Genomic DNA, 27,077 nt, shown 5'->3' on the forward strand with positions numbered 1-27,077 from the left:
GTATCAAAACCGGTATCAAATTTAATGAAATTTCACTCTCATTGGTACATAGACAACTGACATTTTTTTATTGTGACAAACCTTACACACAATGTTTTCCAGATGTCAGTTAGTGTCAGACTAATGCTGTGAATGCACATTGCACATGCTTGCATAAACCACCCAAGCTAATTCCACAGCCACTGTCACACTTCTCCAATTAACTACAGTCAATATTTACAGGATGCCAGAGGAGTGAGCCAGAAGCCAAAGTCAACCATTTTCAAATGCCGGCTGCTTGACTAATTGGGTACATCGTCTTTCATTTAGGGGTTATTGAAGTGCAGAAACAGATCCAGCAGGCCCAATGGAGCTTCATCAGTGAAGTTTACAGTGCCAGTATGGAGAGGCGGCGAGCCTCCAGAGCCAGCAGCTTTTAAATCTTAAGATGTTCTGAAGCTCTCTTTCCTTGTAGACCATTAAAAATGAAAGGAGCCTGCTGGTATACTGGGGGCTCTGAGAATCTGGCCTGCACTGAGGAGTAGTCCGGCTAAATGATTCCTGTGTCAGAGAACCTAACAATATTGCTGACACGCACACAGATGCACTCCTAACTCAGATGCTTACTAACTCACAGGCTCAACAGAGAGGACTTTGTGGAGTGGATTTCTGATGAAGGTTTCTCAGCTGAATGTCAGTACTCTTTCAAGCCTGTGTGACAGGGGATCGCAGGTTTGTTCAGGATACCACTATCACTAACATTACACTGAGATGGATGCAAGGCAGTGAAGGAATGTTTTTCTAAAACATCACAGCCCTGCATGACATCACCATATTAAGTTACCCTGTAGCCTCCTTGGGGCAACCTGGGGTTAAATGGATAGTTCACCTAAAAATTCAACTATTTACTCACCCTTTTATTCTCAACCTATATGAGTTTCACAGAATATGATGTTAGGCAGAATGTAAGTCTCAGTTACCATTTACTTTCAGCGCATCTTCTGTGTTCCACTAAAGAAAGAAAGGTTGAGTAAGGGGTCGTTCAGACAAAACATGTTTTTGCACTAATAAAAAGCTAGACACAGCGCAACAAATAAAACAGAATGCCGGTGTCTCAAGCAGTGTTGGTGTAATCTGATTACAAATTACTTGTAATTGTAATTGTAACTAATCTAATTACTTTTAAAGCCAAAAAGTAGTGTAATTCATTATGATTTAAAGTCTTGTAATCAGATTACAGTTACTGACTTACTATTAATTTTAAATACAACATTCGGGTTACACATATTTCTGAAATTATATTATTTGTTTTGAATACATTTTAAACATGAATTATGTTCATAGGTACGTCTGTGTTTTTGTGAAAGCTGAAGGGACAACAACAATGAATGAGGTAATACAGATATTATTTTGAATTCATTTATTTGTGTATTATTATTTTTGAGTAGCTTATCCACTTATACACTGATCACAAGATGCTTTTTTTAAGCTGACATGGCATCTAAAAAACGCAGTGCTCATGCACAGGATGCTGAAAACACGGTGAAAAATGGGGGGAAACGGTCAAAGATGTCCATCTTGTGTGCTTACATAGAAAAACAATGAGAAAATGTGTTCTCTGTGAACTAGGGATGTGCGAGACTAATTGACTAAATGGTTCTGATGCTGCTAGTCGACACTGGAATAACTAGTCGGTAAATATTTTTCTCCATTAAACTGTTCAACAATTTTACACATTTATGTTTGCCTTTATATTTTTTCAAAGGCTGCACTTAAATTACTGTCATGTTAATGTTACATTTTAAATATAATTAATAATACAATTATTTAAAAAAAGGATATCAAAGTTTCATTTCACCTCCGAAAATGTTCTCTCGGAAACGAGCAAAGAATCTATGGAAATCACTATGGTCACGGTGATGGTGCGAGAAGCAGATTTCCAAAACCTTGGCTTGCAAGTCACTATGGATTTTTTCACATTGAAAACTTCTTTAAATCTGTGCATGCTTGCAAGTTATTTTCCTGCCAAACGGACTTTTCAAGTACAGGATAATCGCCACAGGTGAGTCAGATCCTGTCTTTCACCGGACCATGTTCACATGTTAATTTTGCTAATCAAGAATGAATGCTGTAAGTTAGTAGCCCAGAAAATAACTATTTTAAGCTAGGTATGCAAATTATTTTTACCCTGCTGATCAAGAAGGATATTTTCAACGATGTGCCGTATGCTTAACTGCTTAAGCTATCTTTCATTTGTGTGCACGTCATGTTAATAACAATACATTAGGTTTATTGTACATTTCTCACAGGCCTATTTTTTCCATCCTAGCAATTTTTTTTACATCGTAACTGTTATTGGTTAACATTCTTAAACGAACAGCTGTCATATTAGATCATAGGCTATTCCATTTAGAATTTGTGCACTATTCATTCAATTGTTTTCAATAAATATGCCTGTTTTTGCTAACGTTAATTCAATGAATGCGTGTCATGTTCTATATTTAATGTACAATGATCATAATGCAAAGCAAGCAAATCAAAGATAAATGTCCCTTTTCAGTGGAAATTTAGTGTTGGATTTGGCTGTTTTATAGAACATTTACATTTATGCATTTGGCTGATGCTTTTATCCAAAGCAACTTACAGTGCCCTTATTACAGGGACAATTCCCCTGGAGCAACCTGGAGTTAAGTGCCTTGCTCAAGGACACAATGGTGGTGGCTGTGGGGATTGAACCAACAACCTTCTACTTACTACTTCTACGTAATAAGTATTTTAAATGGGTTGCATAAACTCAATGTATTTTGACAGTTTTCTGAAGGTTTAGACTAGTTGACTCCAAAATGTATGTTTAAACGTCAGTGAAAATAGTGTTACAGAATTTTCATTTTTGCATTAACTATTCCTTTGTATAGTGCTTTTGTAAGTGCTTTGCTTAAGGGTACAATGATGTTAGTTCATGCATCACATTTTGCAGGGTTCTAACCTGCAACCTTTAAGTTACCAGTCTTGGTCTTTAGCCCCTTTAGGCTACATTACCACCCAGATTATGTGTAAAGTGTGCACAAATACAAACACAAACACACTGACTGAATTGTTTTGTATGGGCCAGTGTAATCTGGCAGACATTGACTGGTCATATGGTCATTAATCAGCACAAACAAACAAATTGTTGCATTATTAACTGACTAATGTATCACACAGACTAAGTTAGATTAACATTAACAACTGCATCACGTGAATAGTCCCACAGGTTGCATTTTAAAATATGCTCAAATGACCTGACAGTGACTGTAATTAAATAGTAATTACACCAGGATAGGATGCATATGCAACCAGAGTCATATCATTATATAAACATGATTGTTGTAATTTACCTTCATTATCAAGAAAATAATCTTGGCAATTTGGGAACATAGCTGGGAGGAGGTAAATATAATGTCTAAGGTAATAAAATTTAATTTATTACATAGTTGTGTTCCTCATGCTTGATGTAGCACTTTGTCCTTGATCAAAAATGGCTTTTAAAAAAATGGCTGACTCTATTGGCTAGACATGTTAAGCTTTCCAATTTCAGATGCTACTGAGAGAAAAAATAAAGAAGTTAAAAAGTGTGTTTTTATATAGAGTAAGAGTAATAAGAGTTTACATAAGGTGAGTTGAGTAAATAGGTACAGTAATTGGGTTATATTTATAATAATTGTTATTATAGTTTTGAATTTTTTAACTAGTTATTATTTCTATTTTATATTCAATTTACATTTATGCATTTGGCAGATGCTTTTATCCAAAGCAACTTACAGTGCATTTATTACAGGGACAATCCCCCTGGAGTAACCTGGAGTTAAGTGCCTTGCTCAAGGACACAATGGTGGTGGCTGTGGGGATTGAACCAACAACCTTCTGCTTATCAGGTCAGTGCATTAGTCCACTACACCACCACCACATACATCTGTCACTCACTCGACGTTGTGTCGATGTAGTGACACTAGGGGTCACTCTTGGGAGCCCGAGACACCTCTGGTCTTTGATAAAAGGCCAATGAAAATTGGCGAGTGGTATTTGCATGCCACTCCCCCTGACATACGGGTATAAAAGGAGCTGGTATGCAACCACTCATTCAGATTTTCTCTTCGGAGCCGAACGGTCATGCTCACTGAGCTGAATTCCCATGACTGTTCATTCACCTCTGCTGGATCTGACGCCGCATTTTAGCGGCTTCTCCCTCCTCTGCACTGGTGTACTGCAGAGAATGCCCCTGGGCGCTTCGGCAGAAATAAAAGAGTATATTTCTCTAAAAGAGTATATTTCTCTAAAAGAGCGGCACACACAGAACGTCTTTTTAAAGACGCGTCTTTTTAAAGATGCCTTTCCTTTGTGTGTTATTCCTGGTTGCGCTCGTTATCTCTCACCTTCTGACGGTCAGGGTCACTGTCTTTCGTGTCTGGGCACTGCTCACACGGAGACAGCGTTCGTGGATGGGTCATGTACTCATTGCGAGAACATGTCCATGGCAACGATGCGGTTGCAGCTTACCTTCGTAAGAAAGCAAGCCACCCCAGAGGCTCCCCGCCTCAGTCCTTCTACCCATGGGTATGAGGCCAGCGTGGCTAGCACTGGGGGCGATTTGGGGACCCCAATGGGACCACCTCCACCGGGTATCCCCCCACGGACCTCCCATTCCCCAGCACGCTCGTCTGCCCCGATCGGGCTTCCAGATGAGTCCGCCGGCTCGTCTCACGGTGAGTTCGACCTCTTATTCGGAGCCCGCGAAAATGATGAGCTCTCGAGTGCAGCATCGGAGAGCGGGCTCATCCAGTCGGACGCGGAAGCCTCAGCTGGGTTCCTCCCTTCGGGTGCGGTCGCCCAGTCACAGGCTGACGCGGAGATGACGACATGCTTTCCCGGGCAGCTGCGAGCGTCGGGCTAGAGTGGAACCCTCCGCTCTCCCCTGAACCCTCGCGGCTCGATGATTGGTTCCTGGGCTCGTGGCGCCACCCAAAGCCACGCCCCGCCCCTGTTCCTTTCTTCCCGGAAGTGCATAAAGAGCTGATAAGGTCGTGGGAGGCACCTTTTACTGCCCGGTCCCAATCTTTCAGCCTCCCCGCCCTCACTACCCTCGATTGTGGGCTATTCGGCAATCCCCCGGTGGATAAAGGTGCTCGCGGTGGCCTGTGAGTGTGAATGCGAATGTCTGTGTGTCTTAGCCCTGTGATGGACTTCGTTTCCCTGCCTTCAGCCCAACAAGTGGCTAAAGAAGATGGATAGATGGTGCTAAGTTTCTAATGGCTGTCTAGTGTTATCATTCAATAAATTTCATTTTAGGTTTTGTTAACAATAATAACACTGAATCAAATCTTTTTGACTTCAGTAACATCTAGATCTACAGTAATTCATTAGAGGCCTGTTTTCAAAATAGTCCTGAAGACACTGTTTGCTTTGAGCAAATATGGATTACATCCCTGAAACTTGAAAAATGAAAAATTCAAAGTTTGAAAAACAAACTTCTGTTCAGCTGTGAAGGTTGGATAAACCAAATCCAGTGTGAAAGCAGTGTGATGTGTTCTGCTTGAAAAGAACTAAGGTACACAGCCTTCCTTCCTGGTTTCCATCCTGTCGGCTGACTGGAGAAGATAATGCATTTTAGATAGAGCTTATACACTGGACCATGCCGCTGTCCATTAGTCGATCACTGCCTCCGAGTCGATATCCCAGAAAGCCTACTGTAAGACATGTTTATTATAGAGGTGGGGGAATGTAGAGTTTGCTGTAAGCAGGAGGCTGAAATTGGCATGCTTGGAGACCTGGATGGATTCTAAACAGTTAATTAAGATTGAACGATTCAATTCAACAAAGATTGAGTTGCGATTGAGCACAACCTGCTCATGGTGGTTGCTCTGATTAGCAGCCAGAAAATGCATTTGCTGAGATTTTGATGTGAGACAATATTCCCATTTTCAATTACACACCCGAACAACCCCCTAACTACTAAAACTGACTAATTTGCATGATTGAAATATAATTACAGCAAGATGAAAAAATGGCTGTGTTTTGTTTGCTAATACAATTGTTTCTACTGTTTGTTATTTTGTTTGTTTCCTGGCTTGTTTTCTATCCAAATATCAGCAGAATGTATTCATAGCAGTCGATCTCAGGGTCAGTAAATGCAGACAAGCAAAGTCCATCTGTTAAATTATCAACCGTCCTCACAGTAGTAAAAAGAGAGGGAAAAAAAACACAATAACTTCTAAAATATGAACTATCCACCCATGACTATCATGTATCCTGACATTGCTATTCACAGTACACAAAATACTCAAATATTATTTCTTCAGGGGAAAATTGAAGTCTGCAGCAGAACCCTCTGTAGAGAAATCTATGACACAAAATAACACATACGAGCTTGCAACAATAAGGAAACAAGATGTTCTCTGTCACTTTGTCAAAAACCTCTAATGGCTCCCAAGGATGAACCAAACTTGTGGAGGTCCACAATTTTTTTTCTGAGGTCTTGGCTGATTTCTTTTGATTTTCCCATGATGTCAAGCAAAGAGGTACTGAGTTTGAAGGTAGGCCTTAAAATACATCCACAGAAACACCTCCAATTCAGTACACCTCCTATCAGACGCTAACTGGCTAACTGTTTAAAGGCTTGACATCATTTTCTGGAATTTTACAAGCTGTGTAAAGGCACAGTTAACTTAGTGTATGTAAACTTCTGACCAACTGGAATTGTGATATAGTCAATTAAAAGTGAAACAATCTGTCTGTAAAATATAGTTATTAAATCTGTGGAGTGGTTAAAATAATGTGCTTTAATGACTTCAACCTAAGTGTATGTAAACTTCTGACTTCAACCGTATTTAAAAGTTCAGAGCCTGCGATTTTCAGAAAATCCAAAATGGCCGACTTCCTGTTGGGCGGAGCTAATGACTGTGAGTATGAAAGTTGTTCGGCTTTATGAGATATGGAATCGTAAGCAGTAGTTCTGTCAGGGAGACTCATGCGGTACACGCCATCGGTTCATTCATAATTTCCTTTAACCAGTCACTGTTCACCTCTCACTTTAAAGGTCTGCCAGCAGTCAACCACTCTGCTGCCTTCAGGTGTCAACATGGCAACCGCCTCCTCCCCACCACCACCAGCAAGTCTTTGTCTGATGGTGGCAGGCTCCTCGCTCCTGCTGTCTTCCCCAGCAAGATTTGACGGTTCACTAAAAATTTTCCCTGACCGTCAGACGGAGGCTTATGACAAAAGGACTTTAATTTATTATTTTATTGATATTCCCTTTATGCTATGCTGTTCCGAGGTCTGATAGAACTATATATGTACCAATTTTGGTGACTGTAGGTGAAAATGGGGGTGCTACAGACCCCCCTACATGCCCATTTTCTACATGTCCTGCATGTAGAAGACCTAATGGCCGACAACTCTGATGTGTGTGCAAAATTTCAAGAGTTTTCACGCATGTTAAGTGCCCCAAAAGTTATCAAAAACCTTGGAAAAAGAAGAAGAAATATAGCAGCAAACAGCGATGATGGGCCAAAGCACCATGGGTCCATTTCCACCCTGTGGCATTCAGAAAAAAATGCAAGGTGGACACATGCATTTGGCATTTGACATTATTCTAAATAATTTTAATCAATTTGGGTAAATATAAGAAGACTATTTTAAAGTCTGTTGTAAGAGCCACACTTCCTGCTGCCAGGTGGTGGTGCTATGACCTTGACCATGTGATTAGCCCCAAAGACCCTAAGACTAAACATACATCTCAATTTTGATCTAAATCACACATTGCACACAGAAGATAAAAGACACTTGTTTCCCATTTTCCATCATTAATTTAATGCCTCGCCATGGCAAAAAATCATAAAAATCTGTTCGCAATTTAGCATCTAAAATATCTTGGCATTATGTTGTCTAAATGTGGTGACAGTCTCATGAATCACCTCGTCGGAGTATTTAAAAGTTCAGAGACTGCAATATTCCAAAAATCCAAAATGGCCGGTAGGACCAAAATGGGGGTGCTATAGGGTCTTACACACCCATTTTAAACAGGGTGCTACAGAGCCCCTCCCCCAACATTCACATGCATGAACTTTTGCCCAGAACTAATAGCCAACGACTGATGTGTGTGCAAATTTTCATGAAATTTTAAGCAAGCCATGTGCCTCAAAAACATCCAAATATAGGAAGAAAGTAATAATAACAATTAATGTGCTGCCATGGCAACAGTATTTAAGATATCAAATATCCCTTTACAAATTTACATCAGCAGTGTCTTGAAATTATTCTAAAGAATTTGACATTATTCTAAATAATTTTTAAGTAATTAATGTAAACATAAGAGGGCTATTTCAAAGTCTGTTAAAAGTGCCATACTTCCTGCTGCCAGTTGGTGGCACTATGACAGGGACCCATAATAGCCACATAAATGTGATCAGCCTCCATTACCAAACATACAGCTGAATGTTCACCTATCTTACACATTTTAAAGTGGACGCTACAGAGCCCCCCCCACCGCACACCCCCCTCCCCCCTGCAACTTCTGCCCAGCCCTAATGGCCGACGACTCTGATATTTGTGCAAAATTTCATGAAATTTTAAGCATGCCAAGTGCCTCAAAAACACCCAAATATAGGAAGAAAGAATAATAACAATTAATGTGTTGCCATGGCAACAGTATTTAAGATATCAAATATCCCTTTACAAATTTACATCAGCAGTGTCTTGACATTATTCTAAAGAATTCTGAAGCAATTCATGTAAACATAAGATGGCTATTTTAACATCTGTTAAAAGTGCCATACTTTCTGCTGCCAGTTGGTGGCGCTATTACCGTGACCCATAAAAGCTACATGAATGTGATCAGCCCCCATTACCAAACATACAGCTGAATTTTAATCAAAATCACACAATGCACGCAGAAGATATAAGGCACTGGGTTGCTACAGAGGCAGTCTTACACGCCCCCACAACTTTTGTCCAGCTCTAATGGCCGACGACTCTGATGTGTGTGCACACAGTTTTCACGCATGTTAAGTACCCCAAAAGTACCAAAAACCTTGAAAAGAAGAATAAATAATAAATATAGCTGCGAGCAGCGATGACGGGCCCAAGCACCATGGGTCCATTTCCACTCTGTGGCTTTTGGAAAACAAAGCATGATGGACACAGCAACAACTCAACATTAATGTAAACTTGGACCCTAAACATACAATGTGTATTAGATATATGCCACCATCCCTATGATGAAGATGTGGGATTTTCACATATGATTAAAACACTCATGTTGCATTACGACATCTCTTCTAGCATACATTTTTACAGCAAGGTTAATCATTCTATAGTGATGTACAACTTCTGAATATATGTTGAGTTGAATATGAAATGCACATTATGTTGATGCATAAATGCATGTATTAAGTTAAATTTTGAGTTAGTAATTAGAGCATTTTTTGTTAGTTAAGGACGCCTAACGAAAATTAACCATGGTTTTATTCAGTAATACTGTAGAACCGTGACAAATTTGAAGCGTTACACCTCTACTGTCTATCTATCTATATTGTTGCAAGCAGGGCATGGCCGAGTGGTGTCAGGGCAGAGCAAGGCCGGAAAGATAAGTGGTAAATGATTTCCACCTGTTTGTACACTGGTCTCGCGTTCAAGGGAGGACCGGCGGTAGTATTTAAGGAGAGAAGACAGCAGCAGACGGGGAGAGACAGACGCATGGAGTTGTGTGAGACTGTGCCACAGTGACTGCTGAAAAGCAAGGCTGTTGAGCGTTGTTGAATGTGTTTGTTTATTGTGCAGAAAAGCACGTTTATGTTTTGATGTACATTGAAAAGTGTGGCATTAAAGTCTTATGTGGATTGTTCTCCTGGCTCCCGCTCCCTCCATAGGACAGGCAGAGGTCTGCCATATACAGTTGTGCTCAAAAGTTTGCATATCCTTGGAGAATTGGTAATATATGTACCATTTTTAAAGAAAACATGAGTGAGCAGGCAAAACATATTTCCTTTATTTCTTTTGGGATTCATATTCAACTGTAGGTTATAACAGAATGGCACAATCATAAAACAAAACATGGCAACAAAGAAAAAAATGAAATGACCCCTGTTCAAAAGTCTGCATACCCTTAGTTCTTAATACTGTGTATTGCCCCCTTTAGCATCAATGACAGCGTGCAGTCTTTTGTAATAGTTGTCTATGAGGCCACAAATTCTTGCAGGTGGTATAGCTGCCTATTCGTCTTGGCAAAATGCCTCCAGGTCATGCAAAGTCTTTGGTCGTCTTGCATGAACCGCACGTTTGAGATCTCCCCAGAGTGGCTCGATAATATTAAGGTCAGGAGACTGTGATGGCCACTCCAGAACCTTCACCTTTTTCTGCTGTAACCACTGGAGGGTCAAATTGTCGTGCTGGAAAGTCCAAGAGCGTCCCATGCGCAGCTTTCGTGCAGAAGAATGCAAATTGTCTACCAGTATTTTCTGAAAACACACTGCATTCATCTTGCCATCAATTTTCACAAGATTCCCCATGTCTTTAGAGCTCACACACCCCCAAAACATCAGTGAGCCACCACCATGCTTCACAGTGGGGATGGTATTCTTTTCACTATAGGCCTTGTTTACCCCTCTCCAAACATAGCGCTTATGGTTGTGACCATAAAGCTCTATTTTGTTCTCGTCACTCCAAATTACAATGTGTCAGAAGCTGTGAGGCGTGTCAAGGTGTTGTCGGGCATATTGTAACCGGGATTTTTTGTGGCATTGGCACAGTAAAGGCTTCTTTCTGGCAACTTGACCATGCAGCTCATTTTTGTTCAAGTATTGTCATATTGTGCTCCTTGAAACAACCACACCATCCTTTTCCAGAGCAGCCTGTATTTCTCCTGAGGTTACCTGTGGGTTTTTCTTTGTATCCCGAATAATTCTTCTGGCAGTTGTGGCGGAAAACTTTTTTGGTCTACCTGACCTTGGCTTGGTATCAAGAGATCCCTGAATTTTCCACTTCTTAATAAGTGATTAAACAGTACTGACTGGCATTTTCAAGGCTTTGGATATCTTTTTATATCCTTTTCCATCATTATAAAGTTCCATTACCTTGTTACACAGGTCTTTTGACAGTTCTTTTCTGCTCCCCATGGCTCAGTATCTAGCCTGCTCAGTGCATCCACGTGAGCGCTAACAAACTCTTTGACTATTTATACACAGACACTAATTGCAATTTAAAAAACCACAGGTGTGGAAAATTAAACTTTAATTGCCATTTAAACCTGTGTGTGTCACCTTGTGTGTCTGTAACAAGGCCAAACATTCAAGGGTATGTAAACTTTTGATCAGGGCCATTTGGGTGATTTCTGTTATCATTATGATTTAAAAAGGAGCCAAACAACTATGTGATAATAAATGGCTACATATGATCACTATCCTTAAATAAAGATGATCAGACATATTTTCAAAATCAATGCCAAAATGTCACAACTTCTGCCAGGGTATGCAAACTTTTGAGCACAACTGTATATCTCACACACACTCAACCACAGTGTGTGTGTGTGTGTGTGTGTATATATATATATATATATATATATATATATATATATATATATATATATATATATATATATATTCATTTTTAATTGTTAATTTTTTATTTTATTGCTAACTGATTAATTTTACATTTTTGCTATCATTTAATATAATTATTTATTGAAAAAATATGTAGATCTGAAGATTATATTGTAATGAAGTAATTTACCATTTTTATATATCCCTAAAATTTCTTTTAATTAAATTAACAAATGTAATTCAATGCATTAGGTGTTAAGTTGGTCTAGGTAGAGTTTAATGAGCACAGAATAATTTAGCCTTGTAATTTTGTTGCAATTATTTGGCAATAGGTCTCCGTTTCTTTTATTGTTGCATTTTTTTTTCTCTGTTCTCTTTCAAAATAAATGAAGTACATTAACTTTTAGTCTACATTCGTTATTCATAAGCAACTGTTTAAATAGCCTTTTGTGGTGAGCAGGGCGGAGCCTTGGAAAAAGAAGAAGAAATATAGCAGCAAACAGCAATGATGGGCCAAAGCACCATGGGTCCATTTCCACCCCGTGACATTCAGAAAACAATGCAAGGTGGACACATGCATTTGGCATTTGACATTATTCTAAATATTTTTTTATCAATTTGGCTAAATATAAGAAGACTATTTTAAAGTCTGTTGTAAGAGCCACACTTCCTTCCGCCAGTTGGTGGCGCTATGGCCGTGACCCACAATAGACACATCAATGTGATCAGCCTGCAAGGACAAACATTTGGCTCAATTTTTATGTAAAATCATGCCATGCATGCAGAATATATGAGACATTTCCTTATTCCATTTTTTTGACGTTATTTTATCGCTTCGCCATGGCAACACCGTTCGATATATCAAAAATCCCTTTGCAATTTAGCACACAAATTTGGCATGATGTTGCCCACATTTGGTACCTGTAACATAAAATACCTGGGAGGAGTATATCAAATTCCTAAGCATGCATTTTTCAAACAATCCATAATGGCCAACTTCCTTTTGGGCAGAGCTTATGACTGTCAGCATGAAAGTTGTCCGGCTTCATGAGATATATATGTGTACAAAGTTTGGTGACTGTAGCTCAAAAGGGATGTGCTACATAGCCCCCCGAACATGCCCATGTTCTAGGTGGTGCCACAGAGCAACCCCCCCCCCCCCCCCACCCCCCCACCTGTAAATTTGCCATGCCCTAATGGCCAGCAACTCTGATGTGTGTGCAAACTTTCAAGAGTTTTCACGAATGTGATGTACCCCAAAAGTACCGAAAACTTTGAAAAGAATAATAATAATATATATATATATATTAATAATAATAATCCTTAGAAGAACAATAGGGCTCTGCACTTTCAGTGCTTGGGCCCTAATAATAATCCTTAGAAGAACAATAGGGCCTCCACACTTTCAGTGTTTGAGCCCTAAAGAATGTGAAAATGAAGTGAAAGTGGGGATTGAACATAAAAAAGGACTTAAATATTGATCTGTTTCTTACCCACACTTATATTGCTTTTGAAGATATGGATTTACCCACTGGAGTCATATGGATTACTTTTATGCTTTTTGGACCTTCAAAGGTCTGGGCACCATTCACTTGCATTGTAAGCACCAACAGAGCTGAGATATTCTTCTAAATATCTTTGTTTGTGCTCAGTCGAAGAAAGAAAGTAATACATATCTGGGATGGCATAAGGGTGAGTAAAGGATGAGAGAATTTTCATTTTTGGGTGAACTGTGCCTTTTAAGTTGTCTTTTGTCTTGTGAAGGAATATTCTGGATTCAAAACAATTTAAGCTCAATTAACAGCAATTTGTGGTATAATGATTATTATCACACAACAAAATGGACTTGCCCCTCTTTATTTATTTATTTTTTGTAAATAAAAGTAAATGAAAGTAAAATCATGGTAACATTAAGGCATTTACAATTTAAGTTTTGGGGCCGGTCCATACATTTTAAAATACACACAAACGTATAGCTACAAGACATAAATATTCTATGACAGCATTTTACCAGTTTTACCAGTGTTATGTCATTATGGCAACAAAGTTCTAATACTGAACATAATTTTATACTTATATGATTATAAGTGATTTTATTACTCTAAAATCATATAAAGATGTATAATGTTTATGTCTTGTGGCTATAATTTTAAAACAGTGTACATTTTAACATTTACATACACTTCTATTGTAAGTACCTTTCTGTAACTGCAACGAGGGATGAGTTGAAATAATTTTTTGTAGTAATCAACATTATGCCACAAATGCTCTCCAATGAGCTTAACTTATTGAACTCTGAATATTCCTTTAGATTCACCCCTGTAACACGTAAAGGATGGGCAAGGAGGAGGCGGGAACCGGCTGAACAGTAAACATAAATTTAAATGCTAAAACTCAACATAAAACAAATGTATACAAACACAGACACATATACAACGCAGCTGCATCTCTCTCTCTCTCGAACCGGCGTCTCCAGCTGGACTTTATCTCACTCTCCCGCTGATCAGCTGATTCGGCGCCGGCCATGCTCCATCACAGCCCGGCCACGCCCTCCTCCTTGTCACAAACCTCTTTAAAGGAATGGTTTGTCCAAAATAAAAATTCTGTTATAATTTACTTACCTTTGTGTTATTCCAAACACATACCACTTACTTTCAAAGGAGATGCTTTGCAGAATGTTATGGACTGACAGCCTCAGGTACCATTCACAGTCAATGTCTCTTTTTTTTCCATAAAATTAAAGTGAATAGTGTCACTGGGTTTGGAAGAACATGAGGGTGAGTAAATGGTAACAGAATTTTTATTTTGTGGTTACCTATCCCTTGAAAACACTGTCACTACAGCAATAAACATTCTGACGGATGTCTATGGCCATAATGGCGTGTCAAGTTAGTGCATTCTGTTCCATTTCGTTGCTCTCCATCTAGCTGTGTTTGAATGCAAGAGCATATCTAATGTAAACACCCCCTAAGAAATGCATTAGCGTCCAGGTGATCTATTCTAATTATACTGTACAGGGCTTCCTTAACACAGATTAGTCAACTAGTCATAAATGCAATCCAGCGACTAGTAGATTTTGAAAATGTGTAGTTTTGCACATCCCTAGCACTCAGTGAAAAAAAGGTGAATTCTGTCAAATTTTGAGTCACAGCTTGCTGAGCTGCGTCCTTCCTGTCTTTCTGTCACTGTGGGGCCACTGCAATGGGCCCTGGTTCCTAGGGGACTGCCTTTCAGCTTCCCCTACCTGCTCATCCTCCTTTCTCTCAGTCTGTCTAATCCGTTTCAGTGCCTTTGGTGGCCTTTTTGCTGCTAACAAAGTCGGTGTAGCTGCCTTCACAAAACAAAACAGACACGTTTAATGCGTGCACCAATTTTAAATGTCACCGGCATGCCAGCTATCACCATTCATCATCAAGAGGATTTTTCAAGCTTTACTCAATATTACATAGCCCTTATGTGAATATCAGTGGGTGAGCTTCTAACTCTCCCATCCGTAGCTGTCTTCAATTAATCTTTAATGCATCAAACAATCAACAATTGATGATTACCAATAGTGCATCTAAATATAACTTTTATTCTGTTTCTTATTCATAAAATTAAAATGCACACAATGTTTAAGAAGTATAGTCAAAAGATGTAAACATTATACATTATTTAATGTTATAAAATCACTTACTAACCTTCTGTTTATTTATCCAATATTACAACTTTGTTGCCCTGAAGATGCAATGCTGGTAAAACATGTAAGCAATATTATCACACTAAAATCATGTAGAATATATATTTTTTCACACTAAAATTACATTAAGATGTAGGGGAGTGTGGGGTAAGATGAGTTGTGGGTAAGTTGACCCATCCCGTGTATCTAGGCAACTGTACATATTTTTTGTCATGTGACCTTGTAATCAGGAAGCATCCATCCTTTCTATCTGGCTGTGAAGAGAAGCATATGGCGAAAGAGGTAAGTATGCTTTTATGCAAAAAAGTGTTTTTTTTTTGCTGGCCAAAGAAATATTTACTGATTGTTGTGGCAAAGCAAATTTATTCAGGTACAAAATGAAATACTGTATCATGCATAATGGTGCATTATGAATGATACAGTCAACTAGTCATAGCCAGTGTATAAACATCCATGATTAAAGTAGCACAGTATCAGCCATGAAGTACTAAGCTAGGTGCTTTTTTCCAAAATCGTCACTATGGGTAAAGTTGAGCCACTGGTTTTTAATTAAACTATTTTTTCTAAATAACTAACTGTTCTGTTTATAATGTTTACAATTAAAAGGGGACCTAAAGGAGTGATTTTTTTTTTAATTTTTTTTACCAAAGATTTTAGTCCAGCAATAAGTTTATATCAAATAAAGTTTGCAGTAACTGTTCTGCTTATAATGTTTGAAGTTAAAAGGTATTTCAGGTATTTACTGTAGTCTGTCTACGCTGAGTGATTGATCCAATTTGTTCCATCATTTACATGCAATAACAATCCTCAGTGTTAAAGAAAACAAGGGGAAAGTATGAGAGTACTATTAATTAATAAATAGATTATAGATTGTAAATTATAGATACAAATAAATTGTGGAATTTTATTAAATATTTCACTGGAAAATTCAATTGGTCAACTTACCCCCAGATGGCTCATGTCCCACTAACCAGGAGCAACTTACCCCTAACCTGGGCAAGATGACCCAATGGATCAAATTTTTTTAAAAGGCAATATTTTTGGCTTTCTGTCACAGACTCGTTTGAATAATATCAAGTGATAGCAGACACACTGAAATAAAGGTAGCTCTATTCAATTTACCTCTGTCTAATTTTTCCTTGTATAGAAGACAATATATGTAAAAATCGGCTCATCTTACCCCACTCTCCCTTATAATGCTCAAGTCTTGTGGCTATACTTGTTGGTATTTTGTGCGCAGCTTACTGCTACATTCCACATGGATCTACCGCTCTCTCCCTCTTCTTGCTTCAGTTACTGATTGTGGCGATTCAGCTATGTCTTGGGTGATCACAAAGGCATTTTGTGGTGTGGTCGCTGTGGCTGTCATTGATTCCACTCACCGTTTGTCTTCATCATGGCTATGTTTTTTCATCACTCCAGCAGGCACTGCTTGTTTGGACATTTTATTTTTCCACTTGTACTCAATCCTTTTGGACTGGACTATCACTCTGGAATACACAGCTGACTCATACTTTTTTGTTGAGTCTTTAATATGTATATTGTGTTTGTTGCACAATAGTTTTGTTCAGATGTGTTTTGTTTAGATGTATTCATTTCATAAAGCACCATGAGCAATGGAAAAGTTAAATATAAAGTAAACGTATCATTAGTAACTCGGTTGAATTCCAAGACACGCCTGTCAGCAGGTCATGTGATCAATATCAGGGCCCCCGTGAGGGTGGACCCACTCTATGTAGAAGAAAACTGCTTTTTCTAGTCCACTGATATGACTGTAATCCTCATCTCATGGTAGTGTACATAATTTTAAACATGTTTGTCAGAAGTACTATTAATTTCTGTCTAATCTTTTTTACTTGTAATGAGGAAAAATTACGGAGTGCTCCTTTAAAGCTGCACTACGTAACTTTGACATCTCTAGTGATATCTGTGGTTGAAATTTTAAATTGCAAGCAATTTTCGGAAGAATACTTTACATCCGTCCTGTTTCGACACTACTGCTCTAGCGGATGAATGTAATGATTGGACATCTCTTGTGTGATCATGACTGTAAGATATTACGAGCCGGAGTTACAAAGTTCTATTTTCATGTTGATATAGTTATGTTATACGATTAAACATTTAAAAATGAAATAATACTTGCTTTGATAATAACACTCTTATTTACATATTTTGAATGAATGAATTGTACACTTTTCTGACACTACACTCAAAGCACTTTTACAAAGAGAACGTTTGTTGACAAAAGGTTTTTTGATTTCGTCAACGATAACGAAGACGAGATGAAAAAGGCACATCATGAAGATTATTAAATGATTTTATTAAAGCATGCTGTTGTCGAAAATATGACGATAAAAATTATACTGCAAGATATTATCAGTGCAAGATATAAACAGAAGAAGAAACATCTTGATAATCTGTAAATAGAAGGAGATATTAGATATGGATTCATTTAATCCATTAATCCAGTGCGGTAGGCATTTTTCGGTTTGAGCTGGGTGAGCTGAACTTGCTAACACCAGCAAAATTAACTGCTTTAAAACAGGGTAAATACCTCTTTCAAATGCATCCTATTTATTCATGAGATTCATCAATATATCCACAACATTTATGGAACAACTTACCTCTGAATAACGAAACAAATGAGCATGTGAACTTGAATTAAATGATGCGCTAGTCAGAATAATCGTAATTTGCATTGCGTAACTTGCATTGTGAATACACAATAAAAAACATGCAACACGCAGTGGGATATCCTTTCACAGAAAATTAATACGTCTCTAAAGCATGAAGAATTCAGAGTACAGTAGGTTAACTTCTAAAAAGTAGCTAATACTTCAGTCCATCATGATTATTTCAGGTGCTCAGGTTTTCGCAACATGGACAGTATGTACATTTATACTGTATGTTTGAGACATGTTTACATTAGAAAATGTTTATCCATTTTGCATGTCATCAAGTATAATTGATTTGAATTTAATTTAATTGAATTGACTAAAATTGTATGTCATTTTTGTAAAACTGACAAAAATTAATGCATATATCATGACAAAATATTGACTATTTTTAAAGGACATGTTTGTCAAAAGACTAAAACTGTGACTAAAACAAAAAGAAAATGAAAAAAATGAACACGGCAACTGATAAAGCAAGTGAAACTGAAGGCCTAATAACACTGTAAATTAAAAACACAAAACGAGCAATAATGGTGATAAAATATACTTTATTAAACATGAAAATATCCCCAAAATCCCATGTATCTGTCAAACGGTGGGGGGGGGGGGGGGGGGGGTTGTGTTGTCATCCACTATAGGCATTGAGTGGGGGTGAATAATGTTCAATTCATAAAAGCACGACAACCCTACCAGACAACATACTGTATCCATTTCCAAGCATTATAGCAGGTAAACAACTTTGCCAAATGGACAACAGATAAACATCTAACCAGACTGCAGCGATGCCATCCTGAACTGCATGATTGTGACTGTCTGAACTGAACAGCATCCTCAGCCAATACACTTGACAGCCGGAACTGCTTTCCTGTGTTTACGGACATGACGTCATGACGCAAAGAGGAACGACATAAGCCAGCGATTTCGCGCCAAATCCGACCTGACAGCTCAAAATACTAATTATTTTTATAGGCTTACTGAAATGAATCAGGGTAAGGTAAGGACATTGTTTTGAACACTGATTGTTTATGTACTTAAAGAGCACCTATTATGGTTTTTCAAATATTACCTTTCATGTAGTGTGTTATATAGCTGTTTGTGAATGTAAAAAAGTCTGCAAAGTTTCAAAAATCAAAGTGCACGACAAATGGAGTTACTGACTCCCAAAAGAAAGAACTGATTCTGAACACCTGAAATGAGTTGTTAGTAATTCCAGACTTACTTCCTGTACTAACCTACATATTTGGTAACAAAAAAACCCGCCTCCGGTCTTCACTGGCTGCTTGCGAACAGCTTTGACCCACCCTGAAACACTACACTAAGCAATCACAACAGACTGGGACATCTGACCAATCAGAGCAGAGTAGTCTCTCTGAAAGGAGGAGTTTAGAATGCATCCTTTAGAACAGATCATTGAACGAGTCGTTTTTGACACTGGGGAAAAAAGTTAACGCTGCAATTTAAATTATGAGCAAATTAAAGTGTTTTTTGATCTTGGATGCATGTAAATCTATTGTATGAGATCTTTAAAAAAAATTAGGCACATTTAAAAACCATAATAGGTGCTCTTTAATCAATAATGGCAATTTGTTCATTTTTAACAAACAAAACTTACATAGTGCAGCTTTAAACTGCACCTAATGACGTTACATATAATGAGCTGATCATTGTTGCTGATAGTCAAATGTCTAATCTACTTTTCCTGTTCCAAATTACAGAAACACATGCCAATGGTGAATACCAAGGAGTACAACTGCAACTTCTTGTTTTGATTAACATACATGCAAAAAACAATAATTTATAATTTAGAAATGTTGCCATCACATTCATTATATTGAGAGGCTCAGTATATTGAGAGGCTCATAACATGGATAGTGAATGTGCCCTAGAAGCAAATCTCATTTGACAAACCTAAAATGGGACAAATTAATCAGATTAGTGTAGAGTATTTAATCGCGATAGAACGAAAACGAAAGGAGAGGTAATTATTCTCGGACAAGTGCACAGAATCACAATTTGATGCAACAAAGTGTAACAAAAAGCCTCTCAATGATGAACAAACATTAGCGGTTTCAGCTTTCCTTTTATTACAGACAGAATTTAGTGTATGTTTCGCTCGCTCACAAAGGAGATGATAAGAACATCTGAAGCACAGATTGAATTCAGCCTTTTTTTTTTTCACTCTGGAGTGCTGAATGCTTTTTTTGCTAATGCAGAAACGAGTTTGACTGGTTCATTTAAACTAACAGAGCTGTTTTGATGCCTTTAAACAGTAAAGGTAGAGAAAAGAGTATATCTCAGCATTCCTTCAATTGTAATAGTCAAAAAAGTGCAAGCCACAGCAAATGAGTGAAAGAAATCTAACTATAGTCTGAGTAGTCAAAAATAGTGTCTCGTATTTCATGTCTAAAGCATTCAACTTCAAAGCAAGAAATAAAACAAGCTGTAAAACTGTAGAGCAATTAGGCCAAAAAGCCACTTCACACCTCACAATCAAGGACAAGTGGCAATCACGCAAAACAGGGTGTCCTCCGAGTCAGTTAGCATGCAGAGAGACAAGAAAGACTGCCTTCCTCCTGAAGGGCCGAAGCAGTTTGTTTATGGAGATTACATACAGTGGTAAAGGGAGCCCAATTACCTACAGCAAATGTACTGTGCGGTGCCAAAACCCAATGCAGCCCACAGTGAAACAAAAGTGATTTTTTAGCTTAATTTTAATCCGCAGGCTTTGGCCTGGTCTCTGGTTCCTCATGTGGGCCTTTTAAAATCTGCTTTATCTTTACACTTTAAAGCAGACCAGTGGCGGCACCAGCCCTGATGCTTAGTGATGCTTCTGGGGGTTCTTTGCTGATACTGTAGGGTTTAATGAGATGGTCTGAATACAGAGATGGTGCTCCATGGAAATATCCATTTTCACATGGTGGGTGAATCAGATAAACAGGGAGTTTAAAAAGTTAAACATCAGAAGGTTAGTCTCAGTCTCAGATGACCATCCGCAGTCCCCTCACTGACCATCTGAGGTACATGACCCACAAAACTGGAAAGTTCTTTCTACACCCTGAAAGCTCTAATTTGATTGGCCTACTTTTCGCAATTATTGAGAATACAGGAACACAGGTTTTTCTCTTTTTCAATTCGCCAGGAAACAAATTAATATCTGCAAGGTAGCACGTTGATAAAATGTGCCCTTCTGAGTAAGAACTAATCACTGGATTTACATCAAATCTTTAAAGGACACTTAGTAACTGGATATCCGCAAGCAGAATAGTATATTTAACTTTAATTTCTCAGTTATGTCTATTAACTAATCTGTGTTCATTACTTTTGTACAGACAGAAAATCTGATCACAAAGTCTAGACACATTTTTTAACCTGATCTCATGAAAATGATGTGGCTGTGGTGACATTTTTGCAAAATGAGATTACATGGTTCATTACACATATTGCTGCAGTTCTGAGGTAAAATGTCCACTGTGTGGCGCTAAAAGCGAGTTAAATTTGTCTCAGGTATTTGAGAGGTGCGCATGTCTTCAGTTCCAGCAGGTTAAGGTTAGCGCCACGATTATATAATTCTACCCTTTGCTTCACTTGCGCTTGGGGGGGTCATAGGGATAATTTGGGGACAAAGCCCACCACAGCACCCCCTAGATCTGCCCCTGAACCACATCATTTTATGGTGCTTTTATGAAACTTTTGGATTATAGGTTGACTAGATGGTCATGCTCTTCTGGACCTTGGCTCTTCGAATCGTAAATGCAATGCTCTATCAGTATCAGCCCTTGTAAATGTAGTTGGTTATGTAATTAAATATGTCAAATAAAATGTATCACCTTTCAAGTCATGTGCTATAGTAAAAATGTTTGTCATAAGATAGCATTGTGTGAGGAACACAGCAAAAAGTAGCCTAAGTGTTAACTAATAGTCTGCCGTTTTACTTGTGATTTGTGTGAAAAGAATAGAGGTCATTGTTGTTGTAGTACCTCTAGTGTTTATTTGCCACAACCGTTCATGGAGAATTTTGCATCATTATTTAAATAAACACTTTCCACGGCAGTCTATAATTGAAGTATAATCTATTTCAGATAAACCACCCCAACACACCACATAAAAAGAAACAAACTGTGGTTTGTCGCTTAACATATCGGCCATTCTTTTCCTGTCTAAGTGGTCGCTTCTTGGTCAAAATAAACTGCAATCAGGACTACATCTTGCCATTTTGTCAAAGTTATGGGTTTGTGAAACATCAGAAAAATCACAGGAGCCATACCTGAAACCTTCATGGCACTGCAAGCACAGGGAAAATATTCCATAAATATAAAGTCATATCGGAGCAATCCGCAGATCGAGTGGCAAATTCGGTGTAGGAGTTGATGCCGAAAGAGGAATCATGGTACACTGACCATGGGGGAACCAGAGGGAGCAGCTGGGAAAGGTAATTGGCTAGTAAGTTGGTGCCATGTGAGATGAGCATGGAGGAGTTGCTTTATCTGTGGGCTTTAATATAGGAAGAGAAGTAGGGGAAGCACAGAGCTAGAGAAGCAATTCGCTTCCATTTAGATTTAGGCTGCATGAACCAAACTGAACCCTGCTTACTGCTGTTAATTAAATTTGAGAGAGAGGTGAAGGGCAAAGAGGAGGATCAGAGGAGGAAGGGAAGGGAGATGAGAGCAGGGGAAGCAAGTTTTGTGATTTTATTGAGGCACGCAGACAGTGCCATGGCAAAGAATAATGTAAATGAAGCAGAGGTCAGCAAGTTTTCCCAGTAAGTGCATCCCCCCTGCTGGCACAAGTGTTAACTTTACCACGGAAGCAGCAGGAGAGAGAAGATAATGGTGTAAAGATAATTACTGTACTGTAGTTTCAAATCATAAATTCAGAGCTCGAGCTGCAGTTGCAAAAGAAATGAGACTTTAAAAATGCAGTTTGTACCCGACAAACTCATACGCATGCTTTGACTTTAAATAAATTCAAAGAGCATTGAAGACATGTAACAATCTGCATGAACATAATTGCTTATAATTATAACTTAAATGGTTCAAAGTGATATGTAATTATTTGTTATTGTACAGATGTTATACAGAATGATATGAAAGATCTAAAATGAAAGGTGAACTGGAAATAAATGGCAGAGTAAAAATAGCTCTGTACTTTGAGCATTTTTTCAATTAGAATAGATGTAAAAATTGCATGAAAATTCAGCTAAACGTGTCCAATATGCTTTGAAAAAACTCCTGTTGCTATTACCATATGAAATGGACTGCTAAATTATTACCATCAACTGCAACTAGTATCTCTAAAAGGGTCTAAACAACTTTTTCCTGAATTCAGTTTGAAGAGGATCATCCATTTTTGGAGTGAAAATACAACTGTATGATTTTAGAGAAAATAAATTCCAATTCTACAGCTGAAAATGCATGCAAATGAAAATTAATTTCCCCAAGGCAGTGTTGCTGAAAATTGGAAGATGGCTTTAGAACCCTGAGACAATCTTAGGTGGTTTGAACTTTTCAGAATTCTGTTGCTTCTACTATTATTTTCACTAGTCATATTCAATATTTTTTTTACATCTGATGTCAGACTTCTAATTGCCACAGAACTTTAAAAGCCGATTGTTTTGTGTGTGTGTGTGTGTGTGTGTGTGTGTGTGTGTGTGTGTGTGTGTGTGTGTGTGTGTGTGTGTGTGTGTGTGTGTGTGTGTGAAGGTTTAACCTCCATTGTGGGGACCAAATGTCCCCACAAGGATAGTAAAACCTGAGATCACCTACATTGTGATCTCTGGTCCCCACAAGGGAAATGGCATATTAAATGATGTTTTTTTTTTAATGTGTGTGTGTGTGTGTGTGTGTGTGTGTGTGTGTGTGTGTGTCATCTGATTGGGTAGATTTTTAATAAGCTTCTAACTGAGGGAGCGAACAGCCTTTAAAAGATCTTTGCTTAATTCCTAAAAGAAAACTACACATGCTTTCTTACCATCTATTAAAACACTTCAAGCTATGATTCATTACAAAAGGATGTTGACTTCTCACTCTACTCTTCTTAGAGTTTTAATATAGCAATCGTAAATTATTTCTGCTCTCAACCAGCAGCTAAGGGCGGTAGTTCTCAACTTTACAGACTAAGTAATACCATGTCTGACCATACTAGTCAAAACCTTAAAAAAGCCACACAAAAAAAAAAAACATCCATGACCAATTTAGCCAATACAGATTTAAAGGGATAGTTCACCCAAACATGACAATTCTGTCATTTACTCACCCTCTTTTTGTTCCAAATCCATATGACTTTCTCTCTTCAGCAGAAAACAAAATGATGAGATGTTAGGCAGAATGTTAGCCTCAGTCACCATTCACTTTTATTGCAACCTTTTCCATACAATAAAAGTGATGACTGAGGCATTCTGCCAAACATGTAGTTTTGTGGTCCACAGAAGTAAGTCAGTAATGAAAGAATCGTTTAAAGGAGTAAATGATGACAGAATGTTCATTTTTGGAGTGCAAAAATAGCTGCATGTCATCCCATTAACAGCACGATGATCACCAGGACCCTAACAGTGAATTCTACCAGAGACTTGGAAAATGAAGTGAGAATCACGTGAGAAGAGAGGAAGAGGTGTGATCTGATCCTTCTGCCTCTCTCCTCCTGGCTGGGTTTGGAGAGAGAGAGATGGGTGGTGAGTTGTTTGACTAATGCTCTAATAGCTAATGTGTCCAGACCTCCCACTGAACTGCACCCATCTCTCTGGCTCTAATGTTGTCTTGTAGTAGTGACGTGTGCTCATTGGATGAGCCCAGCACTCTCAGCCCTTATCCTAGGGAGACCTGAGCAGTAGTCCCACTGGTAACAGCAAGCTGGTGGGAGTTTGTTTAGGCTTTCATGATAATATATGAATTTTTTCACAGCCAGAAGCAAGCCGTCGACTTTTGGTTCACATGAGAGTTTGCGAGGGGGGAAACTAGATATTTTGTGTGAGGTGGCAACAAATGTTATTTTTAGTGAAACTCTAGCTCAAATTAGAAGGTAGAACCACAGCTAATCTCTGATGTAATATGATGCAAACTCTAAACTGCGCTCTGTAGAACACACGCTGTTCTTGTAGTATCTCCAGAGATAAGAAAGGCAATGTCTTTTTTTAGTGCCATGGGAAATCCTAAACGGAAAGTAAAACAGAATCACATCACTATGTGGAGATTACATTAGCTCCAAACTTTGTAAAACCTAATGTCACTGAGTCCAAAATCTAGTGAGTTGCCTTGCTATCAACTGCCTACATTGACTGAAACTGAACTTCAACACTTCGTTCTGTACAATGCAACAGTACCCACCAACTTTTTAAGATGTCAGAAATATTTTCTCCATTCATTTTTTACATACGGATTTCATGACATTCTTCATAAAGGAGTCCTGAGCCATGAACCAACCAGTTCCGAGGTGAATCACAAGATTCAAAACTTTGATTTGAAGAAAAAGGAATTTGAAAATTGGACAAAAAGACAAAGGTACAATACTGTGTACTTAATGTTAAGGCTGAACAATTTGGCAAAAAATAAAAATAATTGTCATTATTTTGAAAAATATTTTGATTATGATTTGAACGTTAATATAAAAACATTACATCATCATAAGCTCATATTATTATTTTATTATTATTATATTGTATGAGCTGCACACATACAGTAAGTGCAGCGAGCAGTGCATGAAGATTATTCATTTATTAATTAAATCATAGCCCTTGCAGTTTGATAATCGCACTGGGTAATATCGCGTTTTTGATTTTATTTCAATTAATCGTTCAGCCCTACTTAACTTCTTTCATGAGGGAATCAACTACAATCCTACAGAGCACAAAATGACGTAACTGAATTAGAAACTATGTAAAAACATATTGAAACTGTATATTACAAGCATGGAACCAATATATTTAAAATATATTACAAAATATTCAGATATATGCAAATATATAAGTAGTTTAAAACTGCTGAGAGACCAACTCAATTGTGTCATGGAAGTGGTCGGTCGCTAGTGGGCTCTTTTGGTGCCATTGTTTGCCATGATTTGCGCTGGGAGATTTGTTCTGTCAGTTATTCTGCAGAATGGGGTCAATTTTAGGGTACATCAACTTTAAGAAGCAAAATGTCGATTTCCTGTATGATCATGTTATCACCGTTTGGAGCAGCCTTCACATCAGGAGCACACCTACATTATAATGTCTTAAAATGCTGCCTATGTAGCCAGTTCACTAGGTTTTGGAACACAGCCAAAGTCTTGTTTTGCTCACAATACACATGTACAAGGGAAGAGCTGAATGAAAGTTTGTCAAGATATTTCTGCTACAATACTTCAACATCCCCATCAGACGGTCGTGACAATGATTATAATGCTCCAGCTAATCATTTTCGAGGTCTAAATCACCCTACCCGAGCTACACTTATTTATTTTGACTACGTTAAATGAAACACCGTCCCTGGTTTTATTTTTATTGATTTTGAGGAGGAAGCGGCATACGGTTGCTGGCAGCTACCCTCAATTATGAAGGAGGTGATTACAGCTCCTCTCTCACTATTTCCATAGCCAAAGATCAGTGAGACAGAGAAAGACAGCTCTTGTAATCACTCTTAATAGTCTTGTTGTTTGTGTGAGTGCATGTTGTAATGATGCTGGCACTTCAGCATGGGCTCACAAGGGACCCACTATTGTTTCATCGTCTCACTGCTTTTCCACTGGCACCACTAACAGATGCCTCGGTGAGGTTCCTAGCTGCTTAATGCAAACCTTATATATATATATATATATATATATATATATATATATATATATATATATATATAGGCTATGCATTTTGTTTTTCTCTTTTTTTACCCTCTGTCATATGAATCATTGCTTAATCACACCAATGGAGAGAATGCACTGTCTAATGACTGTGCACTGATCTAAAGTGGAGCAATCACTGTAATGTACATCACCTTTCTTGGGATTCCATGTATATATCAATAATTTCCATGTTGTGATCCCCATAAAGTTTATCATGATAGCACTGTATCCTAAATAAGGTCCCTTTAAAATTAACATCTAATCTATAGCATGCTGCTGCTCATTTGAGTGATGTAAGCATAGTTAATGCCGTGTTGATCTTAAGCCAGTTTGGCATGGCAAATCAAACCAGACCGCTCAGTGTTTAAG

At 38.2% G+C, this 27,077-nt stretch overlaps 1 protein-coding gene across 1 annotated transcript in view; it reads right to left on the bottom strand.

Annotated features, from left to right (window-relative positions):
- Positions 1 to 27,077, bottom strand: part of LOC127428867 (transmembrane protein 132C-like) — a 272,344-nt gene that overhangs the window by 242,137 nt on the left and 3,130 nt on the right. Inside the window, exon 3 of the mRNA XM_051677515.1 lies at positions 960 to 990. The gene's annotated coding sequence lies outside the window, so the exon portion shown is untranslated. The remainder of the gene's footprint in view (positions 1 to 959; positions 991 to 27,077) is intronic.

This window comes from Myxocyprinus asiaticus, chromosome 38, assembly GCF_019703515.2.
Source record: "Myxocyprinus asiaticus isolate MX2 ecotype Aquarium Trade chromosome 38, UBuf_Myxa_2, whole genome shotgun sequence".
Classification (NCBI taxonomy): domain Eukaryota; kingdom Metazoa; phylum Chordata; class Actinopteri; order Cypriniformes; family Catostomidae; genus Myxocyprinus; species Myxocyprinus asiaticus.